Source organism: Macrotis lagotis, chromosome 1, assembly GCF_037893015.1.
Source record: "Macrotis lagotis isolate mMagLag1 chromosome 1, bilby.v1.9.chrom.fasta, whole genome shotgun sequence".
NCBI lineage: Eukaryota > Metazoa > Chordata > Mammalia > Peramelemorphia > Peramelidae > Macrotis > Macrotis lagotis.
The window spans coordinates 489,265,849-489,285,738 of NC_133658.1; the positions used below are offsets into that span (position 1 = coordinate 489,265,849).

Consider the following 19,890-nt stretch of genomic DNA (forward strand, 5'->3'; position numbering starts at 1 on the left):
GAGAGAGAGATGAATGGGAAGGTGCCAGAAATAAACTTTGCCTTATGACTTGCTTAGTGGGTTCCTCAAGGAGAATGCAACAATTAAGTATCCAACAATTCCAGAAAAGGACCTTTACCTTAAAGGTGAGTATAATGAGCATCATAGGTTACTGGAGATGTTGTATGTTTTCTTCAGGCACAGCTTTGAATCCTTTGTATCTTTTGCATTTTCCATGGAAGAAATATATGGTTGTACCATACTTGTTATCTACTCTCTCCAATGAGTACTTTTTCTAGGAGGGACAGTCTTACACATATTTTAGGAAAACCGTAAATATAAGCCATACTTAAACCTTGTTTTGGAGGTCTCCTCAGAGTTGCACATGGTTGGGACATAATAGCAAGAGAAAAAAGGAAATATGATAGTATCAATCAAAACTCTTAAGTCCAAAGTGAAGGAGGATAAAATGTTTGCCTTAGAGTCAGTAAGACTTGAGTTTCAATAACTCCTCAGAACTTAATATTTCTTGACCCAAAGCAAGTCATTTATTCTCTCTGAGCCTTAGTTCCTGTCACCTCATTTGTTCAATATAGTGGCCAGACTCAATAGCTCTAAAATCTCTCCCAGCTCTAAGTTTATGATCCCATGAATATATAGTCAGGAAAGGGTTGCAAACCTTTAATGTCTATGTCAAATATTTTATGCAGACACTTTCACTGTTGTAAGACTGGTTGCCATTATCTCGTTTTTTGCCCTGTCTTCTGCCAAAGAACAATGCAATTTTTCTTAATGGAAAGTGCACTGATTTTTTTAGAATCAAAGATCAGTATTCAAATCCTGCCTAAGCAACTTACTAGCTATTTGATCTTGCATAAATCACCTTTGTTTCTTAGTATTTCAGTTTCCTTGCCTGTAAAATGAGTAAGTTGGACTAGAGAAACTTTCATTCATTTCTAAAACTTATGATTCCACTTAGTAATTTTGCCCAGATCCAATTCTGAATTGGGGGAGGGGTGAATGGTAATACTTTGTTGGCTATGGTCAGAAAACAAACAGTGTAGCACAGTGAATGAGCACTGACCTTTGGAGTAAGGGACTTCATTTCAAATTCTGAGTCTATTAACTATGATTTGTGTGACCTTGGGAAAATTTCTTAACCTCTCTAGGACTATTTTTTCATCTTTAAAATGAGGGGATTGGCCTGCTTGGCCTCCCAGATCCCTTACATATAACCCTAAATCTATACTCTTATGAAAAGGTAATGGAATACTTGAGCAAGAATAAAGGACATTTATTTGAAGAAATGCTTATAATTTTGGCAAATCTAGTGACTTCAGAAAACTCCTTGAGGAGGTGCTGACACCTGTCACCCATGAACTCATATATTATATTTTAGAGATTTATTAGCTCACATTGACAAAAAGGTTGTGTATCACTGAAAGAATGGCATTAGCAGAATGTCTAATCTAAATGTTCAGGATCCCAGCGGTACTGTAAAATTCACTGAAGTCACCTTAGAGAAATTAATCAAAGTATTGCAAAAGCAGCTAAAGGAGGAATTTAAATATTTGAAGCTCTAATAGAGAATACTAGAAGTCAGAAACAAATTTCAAAATGGTATTATACATTCATTGTATGCAAGATGGCCAAAAGACTCAATTACCTCAGCTTTTATATTTAGAAAACTAGTAAGTAGAAGGAAGGGAAGACTAGAGTGAAGATAGGGATGGTATAAGTGATATTCCTAGTTGAATGTAATCATTTTAAACAATCACTTTTCATAGGGTTGTTGGAGAGAGTGCCTGGCAAACTGTAAAGTTCTGTGTGTGTGTGTTTGTGTGTGTGTGTGTGTGAATAATCATTGTAACTGTACAGTTATATATAAATGTAAGGCATTACTTTTTTGTTACTCTGGATCTATTCAACAAATTTATCTGTATATGGATACAACATAGGTCAGCAAATTATTATCTTAGGAGGGGTTCTCAACCTTGGTTCCATGAAATAAATATACTATATTAATATATTATGTTAAATATAATATATTTTGGGAGCAGCTAGGTGGAGCAATGGATAGAGCACCAGCCCCAGAGTCAGGAGGTCCTGAGTTCAAATCCAGCCTCAGAAATGTAATAATTGCCCAGCTGTGTGACCTTGGGCAAGTCATTTAACCCCATTGCCTAAAATAAAATTTAAAATACATGTAAATATAATATAGTTTATAATATAAACATATGAATATGTTATTTATTGTAATTATATACTCATAATATATCACTCTAAATGAGTATATGGTAATCTTTTATTATTATATTTCAATATAATGTTTCCTTTGTAATCCCAGTTATTTTATCTTATAAATTTAAAAATGTCTGTCAAAGGCATCTACTTCACAAGAATGGTTATAGATCCTACCTTAGACAATTGCTTAGAGCACTCAATTAATCAATAATCAGTATTTGTTAACTACATGTCAGGAACTAAGTAAGGCAATGGAAAAATTAAATGACTTGCATATGGAAACACAGTAAGAATCAGAGGCAGGGCTTGAAGTCAAATCTTCCTAACTCCTAAATTGGCCCTCTATCCTCTCTGCCATTGCCATTATTAATAAAGAACACAAAGGATCATTGGTCATATTCATATTTTGGAATTTTAATTTGAAAATATAACAACCAGTAAGGAGCTACATTTTAGTTCCAAATAAATCACAAATACAATAAAATTAAGTAGAAAGCTTATGTAAATTTCACCTCCCCAAAATGAAGTTTTGAGGTCTTGGAAATAAATATGTTGGCGTTCCCAGAGTTTGTCTTAATCAAGGACAGAGGTTTTGTCTTTAAGGATGAACTAAACAGAAATAGGTTAACTGACACATTTATTGATGTTTCTCTAAATCATGAGCTTGATCAATGTGCTGGGGAGGGTGGGGGAAGGGTAACTAGAGAGCCAGACCCATCAAAAAGAAGATTTACTGTTATACTTGTGCCCCCCCTCCCAGGAAAGATGGGGCAGTGAAAGGCTGGAGAAAGTAGAGAGAACTGATATCAGCTAAAAGACCTTTAAAGTAAAACCTGGATGAGGATCTTAATGGGATAACAAGGCAAGCCATCATTCTATTAACAATTAAAGGAGTTCTCTCTAAGCATGCTTTTCAATTGCTAAATTGACTTGAATAAAGGTATCTAAGTGAAATGGCACCTCTCCCACCTCTCTGTTCTCTCATTTAATCTCTAAAAAGGAGGCTTTGTGCAAGAGACGAATTTTCATTATTACAGTTTCAGTATTACAGTATTACAGAAATACAAGTTTAAAAATATTTTAGAGGCCAAAATTTATTGTTCACATTTAATTATATAATATTTTTGATCAAAGAAGACAGACAAGTTAGATTGCTATAAAATACCAATTGGTCATTGAAACCTGTTTTCCCTCCTAAGGACTGACCTCTGAATGTGCTTTCCCAGAAATAAATCACTTGGTAAAATTAGACATACTTAAGCTCCATGTGTGAAAAAGCTATTGTTTGTCCTTCATTCTCAGAGGACTGTGACATCAAGGAGATGATGCCATAACATGCAAGTGAATTGGGTTTAAGTGAGGGAACTTTGTGCTTACTCTTCAGTTTCACTTTCTCCTCCAGAGCTATATGGGTCCAGTGACAAGATGAAGACCAAGACTGGAGACAGCTCTGGATTCAGTGTGAGATTTTGACTTTAGGCTAAGGTCTTTTCTAGATCTCAATTTGACTGAGTCCATACCTATTCAGTGATTAAGATAAGAAAGAAAGAAATGAGGTAAAGAACAGCCTCTTGTCTATTCTTTGGGTGTATGTATAATAAGCTATTTCTGATGGTTTCATGGACAACATATTGCTCTTCTGGGTGTACAGTGATAAGTTTCTCCCTGCTACCAGCTTTCTTTAACTGGACCTATCAGTAAAGGTGCTACATCTTCCCCCTAAGAAGAAGAATGAGTTCTGTCATCTTTTTTTCTTTTAATTTAAAGCTTAGAGACTTTGGTTCTCCTAGTGAAAAAGAAAGATCTTTTTCCACACTCAATGCTCAAGCTAAAAGGAAATACCTTTTACTTTTTTCTCTCCATTAGTAGAAAATACTTCCCTCAAAGTATGAACCATATGCAACTTTTCTCCTCAAAAGGAAAATTTTGTTCTCCATTGGCTTATCTCTTTTGAATAAAAAGAATCTCTTTCAGTTAACTGGAGTCCAGTGATGTTTAATCTGTCTCTGGTACTGAATAACAAACTTTAATCATAAACAACTAGTTGACTTAGGTTAGAAATTCCCACTTAACCTCTCAAATCCCATTTGAGGATGTGCTCTGCCAAAGAAATCTCATGAGATTTAATTGTGTCATGGTTTTGCTGAAGTCCTCAAGTCCTTTAGGTCTCCTATGCAAATGAAGGGGGAAGAGAAAACAATAACTAAAAAAGTTAGTAGTAATCTGGGTTTATACTTCACCTCAGTCCCTTGTTCCAAATTCATCCTTTAATACAGCTACATGATTCAGTGAATAGAGCACTGGACCTGGAGTCAGAAAGACATTAGCTATGTTACTTTGAGCAAGCCACTAAATCTCATTGCCTTATTTCCATCTCTAAAGTGGCACATAGCTCTGAGTTGTGAGGATCAAATGAGATATTTATGAAGAACTCTGAAAACCATCAAACATTATATAAATTCTAGCTATCACATATGTGTGTCTGTGGTAGCTAGCAATCATTTTTAAGATTTTGATTCACCTTAAGTATTTATTCCTTAACTCCTAAACTAAACCATAAGTTCCTTGAAGAGGAATCGCATAATAGCATAATAGTAGCTTATATTTTTACAGTATTTTTGGTTACAAGGACTATAAACATATTATTTTGCTTGATCTGTAAAACAACTCAGGGAGCAAGTACCACCAGTATTATTATTCCCGTTTTATAGGTAAGAAAACTGAGCTCTAGAGAAGTTAAGTGATTTAGTTAAAAATATACAGTATGCAGTCTTCTTTCCATTGTTTCTTTGCATCTCCAGAAGAACCTAACACAATAGGTACTCAACAAATAAGATTATTGATTTAATTTGTTCAAACAAACTGGATAAATTTCAAATATCTTCTTTTCTCGGTACTGTCTAGACATAGAAAGGTCTTAATCTACAACGGAATAGCCAGAAGAAGAAATTAATTTGTGTGATTTCAAAGAGAATAGTCCACATTCTGACAAGGTATAGTAAGCACTAATCACTCCCACTTTGGTATCCAGGTGCATAATCTTAGAACAATGAGGCCACTTAGAAAAATTACAGAGAAACAAATTTATAATGAATGAAGGGAGAATAATAGCCTCTAGCATTCATTTTCCCTAGGTCTTGGAACAAATTCTATAGGTAAATTCTGAGGGAGTAGGATAGTTCTAGGACAAGATGAACAGTTATGCAACTCACAATAATTTTAAAATTCTATAAAACTAGTTCTTTAGGGTATAAAATGATTACTTCAAGGGGATTAGAAAATAATTTCTTATATAAACACATGGGCATCTTGGACCAAGTTCAAAGGCATCTTTTTCTCGGATTTCAGGTGACTTAGGTCAATTGTATTGCCCTAAATCATAGCAGAGCAAATGGCAAAAGATCAGTCAATTAGCCTATACAATCTACAGGTATTTATTGACTCTTTCATATGTTGAAGTCCTCCTCTGATGCCTCATCTTAATAAGGAGGTCACTACAAATCCTCTAGTGTACTGTAAAGTCTTTCTAAACAGTAAAGATTCAGAGTATTGGTCCTATAGTATGTTATGTTCTGATTTCTCCATGTCTTTAAGTCATAAAGATGAAATTTTTTAGCTCCCCCACAAAATCTTGAAAACCATCTGCCAACTCTGAGAGAGCTGAAGTTTGCTATAAATGAGGGAAGTTCCCACACTGGAGAAATCAAGGGATATTTTTCTGCTCTTTCATCTTCAAAGAAGACCATGACATCAGGGAGGTGATGCCATGACAAGCACATGAATTGGATTTGAGTGAGGGATGTTTTGCTAAGTCACCCAATCTTACTTTCTCCTCCAGAGTCGTCTGGGTCCAGTGGCAAGATATAATTCAGGATAGCTGGAGATGACCCTGGATACCAGATAATCAAGAAGAAATGAATTGCCCAAGGTCACACAGCTAGGAAGTGTCAAGTGTCTTAGGTTTCATTCAAGCTGCCATCCTCCTGACTCCAAGGTCAGTGTTGTATCCACTGTGCCACCATCATTCTATGGAAGTGACTTCAAAGGCCATCTGATCTAACTGTCTTATTTTACAGACAAGGCATTATTTACATATGAGTAACATATACATGCATATATTTACATATACATATATATATGTGGGTATGAGTATGGTCAACTCCTCTAATGACAGAATTGGTGTCCTCTTCTAACTGCAGAATTTCCACTCTATCATACATGCTTAAAGATTAAGGACCATGTATATTCTCAGCAGTATGCCAGGTATGGATCTGGGAAGGGAGATACTATCAAGAAATTTCTCAGAGTTTATGATCTAGTTGTTAAGCAAAGAAAACAAAAATGTAATGAAAATGAACATTATAAAACCATATATAACTGCATGGTGTGGAACAAATAAATATTATCAAATTTCAGGAGAGGGAAAGAGAATATCAATAAAGGTCATAGTAAACAGAAAAGGTTTCACAAAGAACACAGAACCTGAGTTGGGTCTTAAGGAACATTTGGAGGAATGATGATGATGATGATGTTTTAGGTGGCACAGTGGATAGAGCACTGGCCTTGGAGTCAGGAGGATGGCAGTTTGAATCCAAGCTAAGACACTTGACACTTATTAGCTGTTGGACCTTGGGCAAGTTACTTAACCCTGATTGCCTCACATCCAGGGTCATTTCCAACCATCCTGAATCCTATCTGGACCCAGATGGCTCTGGAGGAGAAAGTAAGACTGGTGACGTAGCATAGCACCCCCTTCACTAAAACTCAATTTATGTACTTGTCATGGCATCACCGTCCTGATGTCATGGTCTTCTTCAAGAACAAAGGACAGGAGCCCCTAGGTGGGACAATGGATAGAGCACCAGCCCTGGAGTTAGGAGTACCTAAATTCAAATCAGGCCTCAGACACTTAATAATTATCTGTGTGGCCTTGGGCAAGCCACTTAACTCCATTGCCTTGCAGAAACCAAAACCAAAACCAAAACAAACAAAAAAAGAACAAAGAACAAATATCATCAACAGGCAGAAGGGAAAAGGGAGAGGGCAGGAAAACATAGGTGATAGGAAAGACAAGCAACAGACAGGCATAGGCTAGCTGTGTGACCTTGGGCAAGTCTCTTAACCCCATTGCCTTGCCAAAAAAAAGAGCAATCCTGATTTGTTTATAAGATAGTGAGGAGACTAGGTTGATGGGAGAGTATGTACTTACAGAGTGTTCTCAGATATAAATATACAATTTAAAATATAATCTCCTTAGTGTGGGTATTCCTTCCAAAAATGTAGAATATAACCCATCTATATTCAGTTATCTTATGTAATTCCCATCTCCATCCTCCATAAATTCAGGATATCCCTGTAATGAGTTGAAGGACCTTCTTGATTTTCTTTTGACACACTTGTTTATGTGTATGTATTTGTAATATATGTTATCTAAAGTTATATCTATATATTTCATCTATGAAAGTAATCTATGATATACCATCTATGAAGTAATGATATATATTATAATGTAGAAGTATATTTATATAAAACAGAATTTAATTTATTTTTATATAAAGTACAAAATATATTATGTATAATTATGTTACCTCTAATGATAATCTTTGCTATTCTATATAAATATATAATCCCTGTTCACAAAGAGTTTACATTCTATTAGGCAAGACAAAAAATATATATCTATGAACACACACACTCACACACATATACATAATGTCCCAAAATGTCTCAGTGCAGTTTTATGCTTTAGTAGATTAGGATTGCACTAAGACTTTTGGGACATCATGTATGTTATACACATGTATATATACACACACATTATATATAGGTATATACATACATATATATATACACACACACATTTTATCTCATCTGCTAGGATATATGCTGCCTGTAAGCATGAATAGTTTTCATTTTTGTCTATGTATTATTTTCAAATTTTCCTCTTTATGTTTTATTTATACATAGTTGCTGCATGTTGTCTCCTCCATTAGACTACTAGCTCCTTGAGGGTAAGTATTATCTTTTACCTTTCTTTGTTTCTCCAACAATAAGCAAAGTGCTGATACATTGGCACTTAGTAAATGCTAGTTGACTGAATCTTTTCACAATGAAAGCAAAAGAATGAGGTCTCAAAGTGATCTAAAAGACTTTGGTCATTCATTAGTCTCATTCATTAGTCCTGAATCATATTGGGAGGGAAGAGTACTTTCACCTCTTCCCACATTTTATTAAAATCTCCAAATATCAGAGTAAATGCTTACTCATCAAATTTCTTCATCTCTTCATTCACTGAAGTAGATTCTGCTCCAACTTGTAACTCTTTTCATGGTAGCCTTTTTGAAAATACTTATGGTCAACATAACCTAAGATGACCAAATGCCCTGTGAAAAGGGGGTTTTTTTGGTTACCTTTGGATACTATTAAAAAAAAATTTACCAAATCTTTTATTTGCCTCTCTGAGGAGATCCTGTGATCATCCTTCCATTTATCCTCAACTTCCCTTTGTCTTCTGTTTTTGTTAGCAGTAAGACTGACAATATTGATAAGATTAGTTTCTTCAAAAGTATGTTCATTTGTTGGTTACTGGACAATGACCTTAAATATAGAGCACCAATAATCAAGTTAATATCTGTAAATTGTCTAAAAACAATTGCATTCTTTGTACCTACTTCCTGTTTTGTGCTACCACTATCACTGAGGAAACAGAAGGAGGGCATACAGTCTAAGGGGCATTCAGTATATTTCTTTGTTTCCTGGGCTGCCAACTAGATTTCTGGTGATAAAACTTTATATGCTTACCTGGGCTCATCTCAGCAAAGCTGACATTGACTATTATTGCCGGAGACATTCTCAAAGCCTTTCCAGCATGGCAGGACCTTCCAGCTCTTGCCCTCTGCTGACATAGCCTCTGAGAATAAGAGTTCACCTCTGTGCCATAATGAGAAATTGGAATAGAACTTTTCTGTGCCCTAGAGAGTACAAACACAACATAAACAAAATATACTTGAACTACTGATACCAGATGAGTGTCAAGTTAGAGTATATCACAAGAGTTTGATTTCTTAATGATAATTTCAAAGTCCATTTTTCTCTATGTTTTATTTAAAATACCTATATAAAGCAAATACTTGATTTTTTATAACTGGAAATTTTCCTCTCAAATGAGATTATTTTTTCTATGCAGCAAATGAGATTTCTAGTTTTTGTATCAATGTGGGGAAGAGTCTTATGAGGATAGGGAAGGTGGAATCTTTAAGTCTTTCTTCAGTCATAATTGCTTAAAGATTTTTGAAAACCAAGAAAAGAACAGGTAGGTGACACAGAGGATAGAGCACTGACCTTAGAGTCAGGAGGACCTGAGTTCAAATCCAGCTTCAGATACTTGATGGTTATGGACTATGTGACCTTAGGCAAGTCACTTAATCCCATTGCCTTGTAAAAACAAAAAAAAAAAACTAAAAGGGAGGAAGAAGGTAAGGGGAAGGGAAAAAAGAGAAGAGAAGATTTTCAAAGAGAAGGAGAGAGAGAAAGGGCAGGAGAGGGAAGGGAAAAATTAAAAGGAGTTTGGCTATCTATAAAGGAAAAACCAAGGGAATAAAAAATGTTTATTGATCAAATTAGAAGCAGTTGTAGTCATCGTTGTTGTTGTTGTAGTTGACATTGTCTTGGTGGTATTAGAAGAACAACCATGGGGGTGGCTAGGTGGCTCCATGGCTAGAGCACTGGCCCTGGAGTCAGGAGTACCTGAATTCAAATCAGGCACTTAATAATTACCTAGTTGTGTGGCCTTGGGCAAGCCACTTAATCCCATTGCCTTGCAAAAACCTAAAAAAAAAAAAAAACCAACCATAAGAGTTGGTTTATCAGTAGATAGACAATAAAGATGGATGGTGAACTGGGCAAAGTAATGATTAGACATGGGACAGTGAGCTGGAATACATTTAAGTTATCATACTTTTAATGGCTACAAGCTTCTCCCTAAAAAAAATAAACAAACCTATATTTTTAATGTCATCTTTCTTCTCATTATTCTGTATGTCTTTAAATCATGCAACACCAGTTTTTAATGAAATGATTAATATTACAGGCTACCGAAATGGCAAATGAGTGGTGCATGGTTGGAGTGGAAAGACCAAGCTGTATTACCAAAGCAGGATCACCCAAGAAGAATGATACAAGTGATATGAGCATGATGGAGAAGAGACAATTTTCATTTAGTAGTCTATAGATTCCATTGCTGTATATGCAATTTCAGGAGCTCTTAGAGAGAAACTCCCATCATGCTGCTTGGGCCCCTTGTGAAAAACTTAGGGAGGGATCTAGATGGCACTAGGCCTGAAATCAGGAAGATTCATCTTTCCTGAGTTTAAACCCACCCTCAGACACTTTGTAATTATCTGACACAGTTTCCTAATCTGTAAAATGAGTTGGAAAAGGAAATGGCAAACCACTTCTATATCTTTGCCAAGAAAATGCCAAATGAGGTTACAGAGTCAGATATGATTGAAAAATTACTGAACAAAAGAGTTCCATTTCAAAAAAGAAAAAGACTGGCACACAGATCCATCAAGAAACAAAGGTTATAAAAAATATCCACCACAGAAGAGAAGAGGGAAGGTTTATTTGATTAGCACAGACTCAGTACTAAGAAATAAACTATACCATGAAGTAAACTGTCTGATTTGGTCCTTAAGACATGAAAACAATAGACCCGACAACTAGTTCAGTCATTATAATGACATTTTAAGCTAACTAAATTGTTCCTAATGGTAGACTCGGTATGTCATAATATCTTGCTTTATATAATGTTTTACAGCTTACAAAGTGTTTTTCTATAGGTTTTTCCATTTGGTAATAATAACACATCAGTCAAGTATGGTTTACAAAGTGTTTTCTTCACAACAGCACTGTAAAATAAGATTAAACTATTTACTATCAATGAAGCTTGTCTGTCTGCTGATTGTAATTACTCTGCAATTCTTATTGCTTAGCATTCCCCCCTTTTATATGATATAAAGCCATCTATTCCTAACCTGATTCACATTCATATTCTGGATATATTTTTATATCTTTTCTCCATTCCCAATTTCTTTAGACTAAAGTAAAAAAAAACTGTTCTTCAGGAATCGAAGATGGGGAAGATTTGGAGTATTTGGAAATCTAGTTCCACTATTGAGATGTCAAGCAATTTCAGAGCAACAAAATGTGGGTGACTGGTTGTTGTTTAGTTTTTTCAAATATGCCAATTATTCTTGACCCCTTTAGGGGGTTTTCTTGGCAAAGTTACTGGAATAGTTTGTCATTGCCTACTCTAGCTCTCTTTACAGATGGGGAAACTGAAAGCACATTAAGTGACTTGCCTAAAATCATGTAGGTAATTAAAGGACACAGATTAGCAAAATTCATCAGGCCTTAGTCTAAAAATATGTGGTTAAGCTGCTATGCTGGAGAAGTAAGTAGAATCTGACTCAACAAGAGGTGTGTGTGTGTGTGTGTGTGTGTGTGTGTGTGTGTGTGTGTGTGTTTGTGTGTGGGGGGGTGTGAAATGGGGAGAAATGGGGAGACAAGGTATCAGGGGAAATGGAGGAGGCAGGGTATCAGAAAATCCTAGATCAACTAAGTTCCCCATCTGTCTCATGAAATTACAGAATATAAGGGTCAGGTAACAGAGACAATGAAATAGAAGAGTGAATACTTTTCAGATTAAGTAGCTCATTTGCACCACAGGAGTGTTATGCTTTTGAGTGACCCGTTTGTAAATGAAAGGGTCAAGACACTGGTCTTGTGAACTTGCCTAGGTTTAGATCTCTCTGGGTACCAACTTGAGCAAATCAAAGGGTTGAGAGCTAAGAAGTAGAGACTTGGATAGAAAATTATCCTACCAGATATCTTTTTGGTCTAGAAGATAGGCAATTATGAAGAAATAACTCAGTTCTAAAGAACCTGCTTTTCACCTTTCCCTTTTGGGGATGGGGAGTGAGAGGTGCATAGCAAGAAAATTTCTTTCTCCTCTTGTTACTTTTGAAACTGGTCCTCTGATCCAGCCCTATACTTTTGCTACTGTACTATTCTATCTCCCCTAAATTTAGGAAATCCTTCCAATCAGCATCCCCAGAGCCAAAACTCCTGCTGGGTACTAGGGGATGGCCTGAAGATCATTTCCAAAAATACATACCAATACTCTATTCTAGGGTATGAAATAGCATACATTCAACTACTTTGAATCTGGAACTGTTATCTTCCAGCATGTATAACATTTATATGCTAGTTGACAGGGTAACCAAGGCGCATAATATAATTAAGTAGGTTAGCTGGAATGTAAGCATTAATTTCTTAACTACAAATCCAGGAATCTTTCCAGTGTAATACTTGCACAGGATTGTAAACCTCCAAATGCTACATATACATTTTCAACTATTCTTTCTGTAACCTGGACTTCCAACCAGAGCAGGAGCATTTAGTCTGCTGCTACCACTATATGTGAGGAGATAGTACTCTTTCTTGGTACAGAAAATGCTAGGTATTTAAGAGGTGGGTTCAGGAGCAGATTTTCTTGGGAGGGAGTTACATATAGTACCAGATTCTATAAGAAGGGCACTCCGAGGAGAAGAGAAAAACTTTGAAAGTTACCAACATGTAGGGAAAACTAGCTCTTCAATATGTTCCTAGTTTCCTGCTTACCTCCCTAGACATTTTAAAAAGAGAGTTTCCCCTTGTGTAAGATGGGGGGTCTTTCTCGACTTGAGATGAGATCTCAACTTGCTCCCATATAAAGATCTCATTCATTCTTGTGTATTTTTTAAAATTTGTTTTTATTTTCAGTTCCAAATTCTCTCCCTCCTTCAATTTCTCTTTCACCCACAAGAAGACAAGAAATATAATAGCCATTGTATTTATGAAATCATGTCAATTATATGTTAGACATTCTAAAAAAATTTCAATAGAAAAAAATGTTTTACCAATCCTTTAGAATTACACTGGATTTTTTAAGTGGTTTTTTTTGGTTTGTTTGTTTTAGTTTTTGCAAGCCAATGGGGTTAAGTGACTTGCCCAAGGCCACACAGCTAGGTAATTATTAAGTGTCTGAGGCAGGATTTGAACTCAGGTACTCCTGACCCCAGAGCCAGTGCTCTATCCACTGTACCACCTAGCCACCCCTACAGTGGATTTTTTTTATTTGACCAGTGTTACTTAGTATTTCATAGTTGATTATCTCTACAATATTATTGTTGCTGTATAGATTGCTCTCCTGGTATTGCTCACTTCACAAAGCATTCATTCACATATGTCTACTAAGGTTTTTCTTGTTTCTTGCATATTTACTTTTTTTTTAGGTTTTTGCAAGGCAAATGGGGTTAAGTGGCTTGCCCAAGGCCACACAGCTAGGTAATTATTAAGTGTCTGAGACCAAACTTGAACCCAGGTACTCCTGACTCCAGGGCTGGTGCTTTATCCACTGCACCACCTAGCCACCCCTTGCATATTTACTTTTAAAAAAATTTAATCTGCAAAACTTATCTGATTTGTGCTTGCTGTTTTCTTAGATAAGTATTCAATAATTGTGAAGTCAGTTTGTGTAACCATTGTTGGAAGGAAAGGGAACAATCCAACAATGTGAACTTGGTTCCTCTTAACCACAAAAGTAACTTTTGTTCTGAATTTATTGTTTGCCTAAATAAGAAATATGAGGGGGAATGAGAAAGATATAAATCTATCCTAATACTCCTATTGGAGATAATTGAGAAAAGGATCAAACATACAATCATTGCTTTCAACCTACTCCTATCAAAGCAGATATCAAGGTCTCCTTTGGGGAAGGGTGGGCCAGATTACAGAGACATCTATTCATACCACCTTTGAAGTATTTATTTTTGTCTTTCATGGGCAACGTATCTTACATTATTAGTCCTGGTGCATAAAGCACATAGATACTAAACTAATTTATAATTGTTTAATTCAGGAACATGAATTAAGCAAACTAGACATAATCATTTTTCTCATCTTCTTGGTGTTAAGGGAAATAAAGGGAAGGAGAATCCCCTTCTTCAATATACTTCTCTTATCACCATCAAGGGCTTTCTAACTCTAGTTTTTCATTGCCTTTCAAGAATTCTGATCCTATGATTTCTCTCTCATTAGATCAATGTATACCATGGAAACAACATAAAGACTAACAGTGGGGGATTGGGGGGAGGGAAGCAAGATTAGGTGAAAACTTTTTAAATTAAAAATAAATAAATAAATTTTTGAAAAAAAGAATGCTGATCCTGATTCTTCTCCCAAATGATGTTCGAATTCCTGTGGGCTGTAGTCAAAATATTCCCCAGTCAATCTAACAGTCAAATCTAAAAAGCTGTAACTGATATCTGCCCTGTCGCCCGATTGTGAGAGAATTTTCTTTTTCAAATTTAGTGGAGAAAAGAACTACATTAGAGCTGTCTCAATATTTGGATTCCTGGATGATGATTTAAAGAAAAGTACATGAGCATCCAAGAATGAGAAGACCTGATTCCCACTCCTTGCTCTGCTACTTAGGAAAATCACTTAACTTCTCTGGAACTCAGTTCCTTAACTGGAAAGTGAAAAAATTGCACTAGATAATCTCTAAGATCTGAATATTATGGAATTTAAAATTTTCAGGGTTAGATGTACTTCTGCTAATTACTCTTGTGTGAGATATCACAATTCCAAGACCACCCTTCTCTTTTTTTCTGCTCTCTTTCTTTTCCTATTAAGAAAACATCCTTAGATCTGTTTTCCAGATCTAAGACCTCAAAAGCAAGTTGTGCTCTGAGTTTGACATAACAGCAATCTTTTGCATTCTCCCCCCTGAATGAATTCTGCAGCAAAAATCCCTGAATTGTTTTATGCCAACAACAGATAGTCTCTGAGCTTGGACAATAATCTGCCATACTTGTGTTCTAGTCATCAAACCCTGAAATGAATGAAATTTGTCTCATTGTTACTGTTACCTCTCGTTGTCAGGGCTACAATTCACTCTGTAGCCTCTAATTTATGTATTGAGATTTGCCAACACTAAAGAGAAGAGGGAGCCTCAACACATGTATCATTTCTCTCCTCTAATGGGACAAAGAAAATGTTTTGCTTTTGATCATCATCAGCTCCTTGATTTTATTTTATTTTGCTTTATTTTATTTTTCATTTTTAGAATTATTTGTAGTTGGGGCAACTAGGTGGTACACCAGCCCTGGAGTCAAAGAGGACCTGAGTTCAATTCCAGCCTCAGACATTTAATTACCTGGCTGTGTGACCCTGGGCAAGTCACTTAACCCCATGGCCTTGCAAAAACCAAAAAAAAAAAAGAATTATTTGTAGCTTTAATAACCTGTGTGAACTGGTGTTTGGTTTTTTCCTAAAGTTAACAGCAATTGAAAAGCTGCTGTGGTTCTTTGTTCATTTATTTTTATGCTTAACAAAGAAAACAATAGTGGCAGCTAGGTGGCACAGTGAATAGAGCACCAGCACTGCAGACAGGAAGACCTGAGTTCGAATTTGACCTCAAACATTTAATATTTACTTAGCTGTGTGACCTTGGGCAAGTCACCTAATCCATTAGCTTGTAAAAAAATCCAAAAACAAAACAAAGAAAATAATAATAGCTAGCATTTATTATGTGTCGGGCACCATTCAAGGCACATTACTAGCATTATCTAATTTGTTTCTCACAATAACCCCTATTTTCTATTTAATGAGGCAGACAGAAACTAAGTAATTTATTTACCCAGGGCTACATAGCTAGCAAATAATTTGATTTGAATTCAGGTCTTCCTGATTTTAGACATAGCATTCTATCCACTGAGTCACCTAGATGGTAAGAATCAATTCTTTTTCAATTTAGAGTTGGAAAAGACCTTAGAGATAATTTAATCTACTCCTCATTTGATGGATAATGAAATTGAAACTGAAAGAACTGAGGGATCTGATCAGGATCAGAGAGTTCTTAAATGATGGAGCTAGAATTCAAATCTCCATCTTCTGCTTTCAAATCCAGTGATCTTTTCGCTAATACTATGATCACAAGATAAATAGGAAAAGAAATAGAATTGACCAGTCCATCTCAATTGTGGACTATTTGGATGTGTTTAGTCTCTCTGAACATCAATTTCTTTTTTTTAAGGTTTTTTTTGCAAGGTAAATGGGGTTAAGTGGCTTGCCCAAGACCTCACAGCTAGGTAATTATTAAGTGTCTGAGACCGGATTTGAACCCAGGTCCTCCTGACTCCAAGGCCAGTGCTTTATCCACTGCACCACCTAGCCGCCCCTGAACATCAATTTCTTTATCAATCAATCAATATTTGTGAAGCACCTAATAAGATAACATGTCCTATACCAGGTGCTAGAAATAGAGATAAAAATGAGAGCAGATCCTGCCCTAAAGGAGCTTGTGTTCTATTGGTTGAACATATAAACAAAAAATATATGCAAAATATAAGTAAACCATAATTTCCAAGAAGATATTAAGAGCAATTGGCATTGGGGCAGCTAGGTGGCATGGCGGATAGAGCACTGGCCCTGGAGTCAGGAGGACCTGAGTTCAAATCTGGCTTCAGACACTTAATAATTACCTAGCTGTGTGACCTTGGTAAAGTCATTTAACCCTGTTGCCATAAATAAATTTTTTAAAAGAGCAATTGGGGTGATCAGGAAGTGTTTTCTATATAAAGGAACTGAAAATAATACTTTCTCTGCTTACCTCACAGGGTGATCATGAGGGCTAAATGAGATTATCAATGTACAAACACTTTGACAAAATAAAAGAAAAAATTATTTACATAGTCTTGTTATCATTATAATTATTAATATTCTCTGATGTCCAGGTGTCAGACTCTGAATTCCTATTACTTTGGGTCAGTACTAGGCTTCTCAGTTATTCTGGTCCAGATATTAACAGTGGCTTCCTAGCAAAAGTAGCTGTGTCGCCAGGCTTCCACTTTCAGTAGATGTGATTACACTGGCCTTCTTACCCTTTGCTAGTGCATCTGTACTCAATCACTTGTGAGACATCTCACTGTGATCTCTGAAGAGGGTGTCTCTTTTCATATTCCATCAAGGTATCACAATGCCTGAGAAGAGTTCTTGTGGAGTTAAAAATGGCAAAACTAGCACTAAGTACATTACTACTGGAAACTCCACTGTGAATCCTTGTTTGAAAGGGTGACTCATGCCTCCAAACACACACACACACACACACACACACACACACACACACACACACAAACACATCAAGGTTCAAATGGTGGCATAAACTAAGCTTGTTGGATTAATCAGAACTCATTCTGTCTGCTTCTGTTGAGGGGGCAAGGAGGAGATTGTTTACAAATTGGGTGCAGTTTTAAAATTGCTGGGACAAATTACTTTATAGCATGAACAGGTAAATGCTGTTTTTCTGCTTATTAAAGATAATCTAATGTCATCTAATGTCACTGCTGTCATTACAATATTGAAAAGGCTTCCCCTTGGGATCTTGGTTCCTTCATCCTTGTAGGAAACTGTTTAGCTGTAGAATTATTCCTCTAAGAAACCAAAAAAAATTGAGTTGATACTTTCCTGTGTTTGAATAGAAACCAGAAAAAAGGAGGAAGCATATTTTAAAAGAAGCAAATACAGGATTGTAATTTAATATTCCTCAAGCATGGTAAATATGATTCATTGCAAATACATGACATTCTGGAAAGCACATGACCAAAGGTATTTTTCTAAATAACCTCAAGCATTAACAAAGTTATCCTCCAAATTACATGCCAGCAACATCTTCTAACTGGTATTTCGCTTGGCATGAGCTAAGCTGCCACCACAGCCTCAATTTTCCTGCAGGCAAAAACTCTCCCTTGTTTTGACAGTCAGTCATTCCTGCTGCTTTCTGATTTTGCCTGAAAGAATTACACAAGAGGAGACTTGGCCCAGCTTGGAGGGGTGGGTAGAGAAGATTCTATTTGATACATTCTCATACTGATAAAGCTAACCATGTTTTGTTTTTTTTCTATCTTTAAGAAAAGAGTTGGAAAATCTAACCATTGCTCCACCTTCACCAAAGTTTGTGTTGGTTGTTGGGTCTTTTGGGGGGTTTTTAACCCCCAAATGATGGAATTGCTAGATTTTTCACTGCTTCCTGAAAGTTCCGGAACTCTCTTCTTATGTATCATCCTATCTAAACTCTTACAACTCTGACACATTGGAGAGTATCCTGGATTGGACCAGAAGAACTGGGCATGTCACTTAACTGTAATAGTCTCTCACTATATTTCTCTGACCTTATTTTCCTCACCTCATGATCATTTCTGTTTCTATAATTTTATAATTCTCATCTATGAAACAGATTATCATACTTGCACTATCTACTTTTTGTACTGTCATAAGATTCAAATTGGATAATATGAAGTATTTTGTAGTTCCTCAAAGACTTATGTAAATGTCAATTACCACTTTTATAATTTAAAAAAAACTTTTGATACACATATACTCAACCAACTTACAGTTATGTCCTACACTGGAAAAAAATGATGTTGAAACCCAGATTTGCAAAATATCTAAACAAGGGGGAGAGAGTTCACATTCCAAAAATTCTTTGCTTTTAAAAAGTTTCCCTGTAAAGTTCCATTAAATATTTACCTGATATGTGATCTTTCTGGGATACATATACAGAAGTAAATAAGATAAGACTATATCTAATTTAAGATTAAAGTATGAAGTCAGTATCTGTCTGTATTTTTATGGTCAATTTTAAAAGATAAGTTCCTAAAAGGTGCTGTGTGTGTGTGTGTGTGTGTGTGTGTGTGTGTGTGTGTGTGTCTAACTAGAACCATCTAGCATAAATGTTTTGCAGGGTAGTGATGGTGATGGTAGTGGTGACAATTGAGGATGAATGGAACCCGTTTTCCAGATATTGAAATATAACTTTCTTGTGTGTCATTAGGTTTGTTGAAGATATGGTTAGGGCATACATTAGGAGGTGGGAATTTCACAGCCTTTCAAATCTGGGGTGTGTGTGTGTGTGTGTGTGTGTGTGTGTGTGTGTGTGTGTGTGTAAATATGGGGGGAAAGTTATGAAATTTTAAAGGAAGACAGTAAAAAGGAGAGTGAATCAGAGACATGCCCCCCAGAGACACAAGGGGAGATGAACAAAAAGAGAAAGATAGAAATACTTGGAGAGATAGACTTTCATGAAATGTCCTCCTTCTATGGCACTTTTAAGATTTTGCCTTTAAACATATTTTAAAATCATGTATTTTTTAAATAATGGGCATGAAAGTCATTCACCTACTAGATAGATGAAACAGACCAAGGATGACAAGACTCTCTAGAATTTGTTGAGCACACTAATTCTTTTTATTATTTAATATTATACTTAAATCTTTATTGAATCATCTCATGTTGACTGGCTGCTCTGCCCAATTATCTGGATTGGAAGGTCTCCCTAGATATTGTAGAAATATAATAAATCTCTATTCATTTTTAAGTGTCTACTCTTTGTTAGACTTTTTTCTGAGTGCTTGATGTATAATCAACAAATTCTTATTCTCAAGGAGACAAGAGAGCATATAAAGATATAAGGAAATAAATATATGCAAAGCAAATACAAGATGATTAGGAAGAGAAGGCACTAGTTATTGGAGGTTAAGGAAAGACTTCATCTAGATGACGATG

General features: G+C 35.9%; 1 pseudogene; it reads right to left on the minus strand.

The window, feature by feature from the left end:
- The window catches only part of LOC141504844 (fructose-bisphosphate aldolase C-like), a 38,505-nt pseudogene extending 20,116 nt beyond the window's left edge, over positions 1 to 18,389 (minus strand).
- Positions 18,390 to 19,890: the final 1,501 nt, after the last annotated feature.